The sequence below is a fragment of the Lutra lutra genome, chromosome 4 (assembly GCF_902655055.1).
Source record: "Lutra lutra chromosome 4, mLutLut1.2, whole genome shotgun sequence".
Taxonomy (NCBI): Eukaryota; Metazoa; Chordata; class Mammalia; order Carnivora; family Mustelidae; genus Lutra; species Lutra lutra.
The window spans coordinates 127,369,129-127,377,457 of NC_062281.1; the positions used below are offsets into that span (position 1 = coordinate 127,369,129).

Consider the following 8,329-nt stretch of genomic DNA (forward strand, 5'->3'; position numbering starts at 1 on the left):
GATCATTAATAGCAAAGACATAATGAAATAGATTTTGAAAAAAGATTGTCTTCCAGGGCTCTCTATTTAGATGTGAAGTTTTTGAGGAGGAAGAGGGCAATTGATGCAATACACTTCAGGTTTAGCCCAGCACAGCCACTCAAACAGAGTAAACAAAAACAACAACAAAAACCAAAACCAAAAACTATCTAAATTGTTATTCAACAATTTAGGAAATTTGCAGAGATAATTGATTTAGAGACTTCTCAACTTATCAAAATACGCCAAGCATCTTTAAGAAAAGGAGTTGCTTTAATCACAGTAGCTAATTTTTTTTAAAGATTCTATTTATTTATTTGTCAGAGAGAGAAAGAGAGAGAGAGCACGGACAAGCAGGCATAGAGGCAAGCAGAGTGGCAGAGAGAGAAGCAGGCTCCCTGTCAAGCAAGGAGCCGGAGGCGGGACTTGATCCCAGAATCCTGGGATCATGACCCGAGCCGAAGGCAGCGGCTTAACGGACCCAGGCATCCCCACAGTGGCTATTATTGGACATTGCACAACCAACCTATTTGGTAAGGACCTGCAGAGTCTGCAAAGCCCTGCTGAGCAGATCTCACTCTCCAATGGAAAAGAGAGGCAGGGTCCTAACGGACTCTGCAACACCAAACTGACAAGCAGAATACAAATTTCATGCCCTTACTTTCTTCCCTTTCCATAGATACTGACTCATGATTGCCACCGCCCAAGTCTACTTTTGACTTTTCTTGAAGGATGGAGGAAGTACTTAAGAAGGATGAGGTAACTTGTTTCTTCCCCAAGACTGCCAACACATGCACACTGCAGCATTTTGTGGTATGTGTGTCTTCAGTCACCTCAAGATTTTCACCTGAGGAGCAACTTATTTCATATGTGCTTGTGGAAAGGTCCTGAAGATTTTTATTATTATTATTATTATTATTACCAGTTGAGTTCCATATAAACTATTGACATAAGTATGCTCCATTTACACTATTTCTTTCCCTTTATGGAATACCCCAGTTTAGTAGTGTAAAACCATAACTGAATAAAGGAAATGAAGGAAAGGAAAGGAATCTCCAATATGGAGATACTGGAATTTTGATCTCAAAAAGCATTTAATTCAATAAATTGTTCAAAGGTAAGAATTGATTTGATTGATTAATAATGGTCTTTAGCCAGTGGTAACCAAAGGATATCTGTGATAATCTCCTATAGAACAAAACAAATGTTGACAATATCAACAATTTAATTATCTAATGATGACCGGTGCTGCCACATAAGGTAAGTGTAGGTGTGGTCACTCTTTCTAGTAGTTATCAGAGTTGTGATATTATTCCTTCTGGTGTAGGGATAGAGTCAGCAGTCATGAATGAGGCCCTCATTTATCTGCTCAGTGATGATATTAGTTTTAGGTAAGAGAAACTAGGAATTACAAGTGTACACCGGGTGATTAAAATCCATTCAGGCTAACTTATATATGCAAAAAAAAGTACCATTGTTTTTTTACCTACAACTATTTGTATGTTTTTCTCAAGCTTAGATTCTTTTTAATGGTGGCAGGAGGAGCTAAGATGGATGGGATGTGATTTGATATTTTATTCTATTTTTTTAAAGATTTAATTTGTCTCTTTTAGAGAGAGAGAGAGAGAGAGCAAATGGGCAGGGAGCAAATGGGCAGGAGAAAATCCCAGGGTCCTGGGATCAAGCCCCAAGTTGGGCTCTATGCTCAGCAGGAAGTCTGCTTGAGAGAAAGAGGGAGAGAGAATCTCAAGCAGACTTCCTGCTGAGCATGGAGCCCAACTTGGGGCTTGATCCCAGGACCCTGAGATCATGACCTGAGCTAGAAATCAAGAGTCAGATGCTCAATTGACTGAGTCACCCAACTGCTCCTGGATGGGCTTTAAATACGTCATTTAATGATTACTTATCTTTTCTATTTTAAAATTGTCTTTCTGGTGTTATCTCTACCAAGATGGTATCTGGACATACCATGGGGCATCAAAAAAAAAAAAAAAAAAAAAAGAAAGAAAGAAAGAAAGAAAAAGAAAAAGAAAAAGAAAAAAACCTCAAATTGGGGAGCAACCTTCTCGAGGAGATCTCTTGTCCCACTTGGCTGCTGTTCATCTTGCTGTTATCCATTCTTGATATTGTGGTGATGAAAGTCATGCTTACATCTCATTTTTTTCCTCTGCACAGTCAGTGCCTAGAGGTCCCTTTGCTTCTACAAACAGATTCCACTACTCTGATGTGGCCATACCCCAGACTTTTCTACCACTGCTGCTCTGCTGAATCTTAGCCATATGTTCCTTTGAGCCCTTCCTTAAGAAATACTCTCCCTAATTAATCAGTGATTTCCTGTTTTCAAGTAAGAACACAGTGGCTCTGATACATTTCACTCTTTATGCCCAAAATGCATACAGGTAAGGATGAGAATATGGTAGGGTGTAGTCTGTGGCCATTTGGCCATCACCACTCAGCTCTGTGTGTCCCTCTTGGTATGAGACATTCAGTGAAATGGCCTCCTCCTTAGCTCCAAAAAATTGTGGGGCTCCTTTATTTTCAGCATTGCATATATATATATATATATATATATATATATATATATATATCCATCCTCTGGGGTTCTTCTATCACTACCCAATCTTCATCTTGAGGTTTATCTTCAGGTGAACTAGATTGGGGGTGGAACTGGAAACTAGAGACACAGCATCCTATCTTTTGCTCTTTTCTCCTTCTTTCTCATCCTATCCACTCTATAGACTCAGATGTGTTCTCTCTATAATATCCCAAGATTCTTTCTATATAGTAAAATAAAATCCAGGTCTCTAATTTTTTTTAATGTAAGAAATATTGGAGTTTATAAATTCTTTTGTCTTTCTTCTAAGCCTAGATTGCAAAACTACTGTTTTATTGGGACACCAAATCTCCCATTCACCATACACTTGACATCTTTATTCCAGGTTTCATAACTCTCCCCTGGATCATGGAAATGCTTTAATGCCTGGGTAGTTAAGTAAGCTATAATTTAAAAGAAATACAAAATACATGATCTTATCTTTTAAAAATATTACACTCGGGGCGCCTGGGTGGCTCAGTGGGTTAAGCCGCTGCCTTCGGCTCAGGTCATGATCCCAGGTCCTGGGTTCAAGCCCCACATCAGGCTTTCTGCTCAGCAGGGAGCCTGCTTCCACCTCTCTCTCTGCCTGCCTCTCTGCTTACTTGTTATTTCTCTCTGTCAAATAAATAAATAAAATCTTTAAAAAAAATAAAAATAAAAAAAATAAAAATATTACACTCATTTTCTAGCTCAAAAATAATGTAAAATGAAATATAAAGATTCTGGCATATTTCACAAACCAAAGGAGAACCTTCATCTTAGCCTAGAATTGAGTGGTGCGGGGTCCAAAACACCGTGAGAAACCTCATCTATATTTTCTACCTTACCCTCCATGTCTTTTTATGGCTTTAATATTTTCATCTGTTTTACCTGTTTTTTTAATTTTATGGACCAGCTTTCTCTATATCCTTGTCTAAAAAATGGAAAACACTATCAAGCTTTCCAGTTTTTATATTTCTTTTCCAAGAATCCAGTTTTAATGGGTCTTGGAACACCATTCCCTATTTCTCTTTCCAATTTCCAATTTCTCTTTCCAATTTCCAACCAGAAAACATTAATTTCTCTAATTTGGATCATCACCCTATCTTTCACTTATCTTTTGGTCAAGGGAACAAAATGGTATAGAATAGAATCATTCTCCATATGCATCATGGGAGTGAGATTTCTTTTCTATGCCTATAGATAGATAGATAGATAGATAGATATAGATAGATATAGATATAGATATATTCTTCCTAGTATTTCTATTGATTTATTATTTATATTTACTTATGAAATAAGCATGACACTTTCTTGTTCAACTCTAAAGTATACATGGTGAATTATTATCTGAGTAAAACTTTTTTTTTTTTTTTAATTTGAGGGCTTAAGCCCTTTTATACTCACCCTCCTTCTGAGCTTTCCCAGGTAATGTCTCAAGACATTTTAACAAATTATCTGTAATTAAAAAAAAAAATCTCTTGGGATTATTAATCTGTTCCAGGGTAAAGGTCATAGTTTTTAGGATTTACTTTTTATTCCTGTTTCCCAGGACTTTGAAATTTTTCAAAATCAGTGACCTATCTAGGATATTTTTCCCAGTGCATGCTGTTTTAACTAATAAATCTACCTTGCATCAGTCTGGTGTCATTTTGAGATCTTATAGATTAAGCTATATCTTGACTAATAATATTTATTATGAAAATGAATTTCTGCTTTAACTTGCTGACATGATGAATGATATTGGGCTCCTAATATCAAGCCATCTTTGCATTCCAGTTATAAGCCTTCTATGGGCTATGTTTATTTTTAAAATACTGATAGATTCTAATTTGTAATTAGAATCTAATTTCATTTTGGATTATTCACTAATATTCAAAAATGACCTTGAGGGCTTTTGGTCTTGCTTTTATAAGTATTATCTAACTTTGACAGATGTTGATAGCAATATTCCGCTGATTTCGAAAAGATATTGCAAGCATTATAGTCCAGGTTCTTTGCAATAACTTAAATAGAGTTTAGATTTAAAAAAAAAAACTTAAATAGGATTAGCAATACTGGTTGGTTTAAGTGTTAAAATAATTTGGACTTAATTCCTAGTGAAGGCTGTTCATGGCAGTTCTGGGGTCTCAGCATTTTTCCCAGTTGTGGTCCAAAATCCATCTGAAGTGGAGGCAGCAAATTTCAAAGTTCTTGCTGGTGTGAATAGAAACTGGTGGTGGTTGGAGCAGGTGATGTTGGAGAAGCTGCACTGACAATCCAGCTCATCCAGAACCACTCTGCAGATGAATATGATCCCATCAGGGAGGATTTTTAGAGAACACAGGTGGTTATAGATGGTGAAACCTGTCTGTTGGATATACTGTATACAACTGGTCAAGAAGAGTACAGTGCCATGAGAGAACATTACAAGAGGACAGGTAAAGACTTCCTCTGTGTATTTGCCATCAATAATAACAAATCATTTGCAGTAATTAATCTCTACAGGGAACAGATTAAGCAAGTAAAAGACTCAGAGGATGTACCTATGGTGCTAGGAGGAAACAAGTGTTTGTGTTTGTGTCAATAAGGATTGTTGACACAAAACAAGCTCACGGACTGGCCAAGAGTTATGGGATTCCAACTCACTGGAAACTCAGCCAAGACCAGAAGGTTGTGGAAGATGCCTTTTATACACTGGTGAGAGAAATACGTAAATATCAAATGAAGAAACTCAATAGAAATAATGATGGGACTCAAGGTTGTATGGGGTTACCATGTATGCATGGTGATACAACAAATGCTTTTAAAGTTATGGCTGCAAAAAAGAGCCACTGTCTAGCGGCACCAAGACCCTGGTCTTGAATTCCCTGGAGGAGAAGCATTCCTGTTGAAATCTTCAGTCTCACAAAGAAGCTCCTGCTACTTCTCCAACTTTTGATATATCAGTACAATATTCTCTATTTGAGAAGTTCCCTGAATAACTACCTCCTCACTTGGGAGGAATGAACACTATTTTCCACCCTGGGTTCTCCCTCAATACACACAAATAAACTTCTGCCATCCCAAGTTTTTCATCTGAAAAGTAATTCATGCTCTGAAACAGAGAATGTAACATGAAATTCTGTAGGAAAAAAATGTCTTGAGCTCTAAAGTAGCAACTGCTAGTGCCTTTTTTTTCTTGTTTAATGTTGAACATGGAACGATGTTGGGTTTTGAAGAAATGTCACAAATTACTGTTTTGCTAAGAATATAGTTAAGTTGCCATTTGGTTTATTTATAGTGTTATTGGCTATGATCTATAAATTGGCATCTGCTTTGCATTCATAAAGAGAAATAATAATAATAATAATAATAATAATAATAATAATTTGGACTTAAATCTTTACCTTCTTTACCTTCACTTTGGGGACGTTTCCTTTGTCCACTTTCCCAATTTCTTCTACAGTGACATTTGTTTCTTTAGGTTTTGATAGTTTCTTACTTTTTGACAATCAATTTTTTGCTAGAAAATTACATATTTCATTTAGGTTGTCATATTCACTTCTATAGAATTGAATAAATATTCTCATTTAAAAATATCTTCTATGTTTTTCATTTTTGAATTTGGTAAAAATCACAATAAAGAAAGCTTGAATAATATTACTTATTCATTTAAGGGAAGAGATATTAAGGACATTATAAGCAAATGCATTTTAAGAGTTGATGAAAGCATAATCTGTCATAGGATAAACAATTTGGTCCAATGAAGTAACAAGGATTTATTGTCAAAGTTCAGTTTTTTTCACTTACTTCTTGCTGAGTCTTATGTAATTTAACTTCTCTAAGTCCCACATTTTAAAAATCCTTAAGAAAGAATGCCTGCCTTAAAATATCTTGTCAGGATCATTGAAATAATCAATATAATTATAGCAATAATAGTAGAGTTATACTCTCACAGAGTTAATGCTCAGTAAGTTTTATTTTCACTTAAGATAGAGTTTGGCACTAGATAGAGTTTATTTTAGAAATCTAAGGATGATTCAATGTTTTGCATGTAAATAAAATTAAATAACAAAAATTAAGTGATCACCAAATGGATGACGTCAATACCAATACCTCATCTTAACAACAAAAAATTGTATAAATGATACAGAGAACAATACTGAATTTATTTTCCACAATATGTCTCTAAAAGACTAGTGATATAAAAATAAGTCACATATTTTAAATCATTAAATTCTAATTAGATAAGATATTAATTGGGTTAAATATTAATTATATCAACTAAGTGAAATTAGTTAGATTAAATTAATTAATTAAAACAAAACTTTAATTGATTAAATACATTTTTTTCTTTCACAATAATCTGTGTAAAGTGCAACATCCTCTTCTCTGAAGCTGGATCCTGAGTTAAATCAGAACCTCAGATTCCTAGCTCCATGTAAGGAGAATTTTCCAAACTGCTATTTCCAATGGAAGGAAAAACCAAAAGTTCTACTAATCTACGTATCTATTTTTGTGTCAGTCTCATACTGTTTTCATTACTGTAGCTTTGTGGTGTATCTTGATATCTGAGATTGTGATACCTTCAACTTTGTTCTTTTTTTTCTTAAGTTTGGTATAGTAATCAAAACAGTATGATACTGGAAGAAAAATAAACATATAGGAAGGATAGACAGCCTAGAAATAAATGCACACCTATATGGTCAATTAACTTACAACAAAGTAGGCAAGAATATAATGGGGGAAAAGACAATCTTTTCAGTAAATGATGTTGAAAAAACTGGACAGCTATATACAAAAGAATGAAAGCTGGAACACTTTCTTACACCATACACAAAAATAAGTTCAAAATGGATGAAAGACTTAAATGTGAGATGCGAAATCATAAAACTCCTAAAAGAAAATATAGGTAGTAATCTCTTGGACATAGACCTCAGCAAGATATTTATGGAAGTGTTTTCATAATGGAAAGAAAATGGACACCAAAATAAACTATCGGGAGGCTCAGGTCATGACCCCAGAGTCCTGGGATCAAGCCTATGATGCCCCCTGCTTAGTGGGGAGCCTGCTTCTCCCTCTCCCTCTGCCACTCCCTCTGTTCATACTCTCTCTCCCCAACTCTCTCCATCTGTCAACTATGTAAACAAGGAAAAATAAATAAATAAATAAATTTTCAAAGAAATGAAACCATCAACAAAACAAAAAGGCAAACTAGTGAATGAGAGAAGTTATTTGCAAAAGATATATCCAATAAAGGGTTAAATCCAAAATATTTAAAGAACTAATACAACTTAACACCAAAAGAAGAAGATGAAGATGAAGAAGAACAAGAACAACAACAACCTGATTAAATATTGGACAGAAGACAGGAATAGATATTTTTCCAAAGAAGACATATAGATCGCCAACAGACACACTAGGTATCAGGGAAATGCAAAGCAAAACCACAATGAGATACCACTTACACCAGTCAGATATGGCTACTACCAAAAAGATAAGAAATAACAAGTCTTAATGAGGATGCAGAGGGAAAGGAATCTTCATGCACTGTTGATAGGAATTTAAATTGGTTCAATCATTGTGGAAACAGTACAGAGGTCCTCAAAAATTTAAAAATAGAAATACCATATGCTCTAGCAGTTCTACTGCTGGATATTTACCAAAAGAAAACAAAAACACTAATTTGAAATCATACACCTCTATGTTTATTGTAACATTATTTACAATAGTCAAATTATGGAAGCAACCCATGTCCATTGATAGGTGAATGAA

The 8,329-nt window shown here is 35.0% G+C and overlaps 1 pseudogene; it reads left to right on the forward strand.

Moving 5' to 3' along the window:
* Positions 1–750: 750 nt before the first annotated feature.
* Positions 751–5,437, forward strand: LOC125097373 (GTPase NRas-like; annotated as a pseudogene).
* The last annotated feature ends 2,892 nt before the right edge of the window (positions 5,438–8,329 follow it).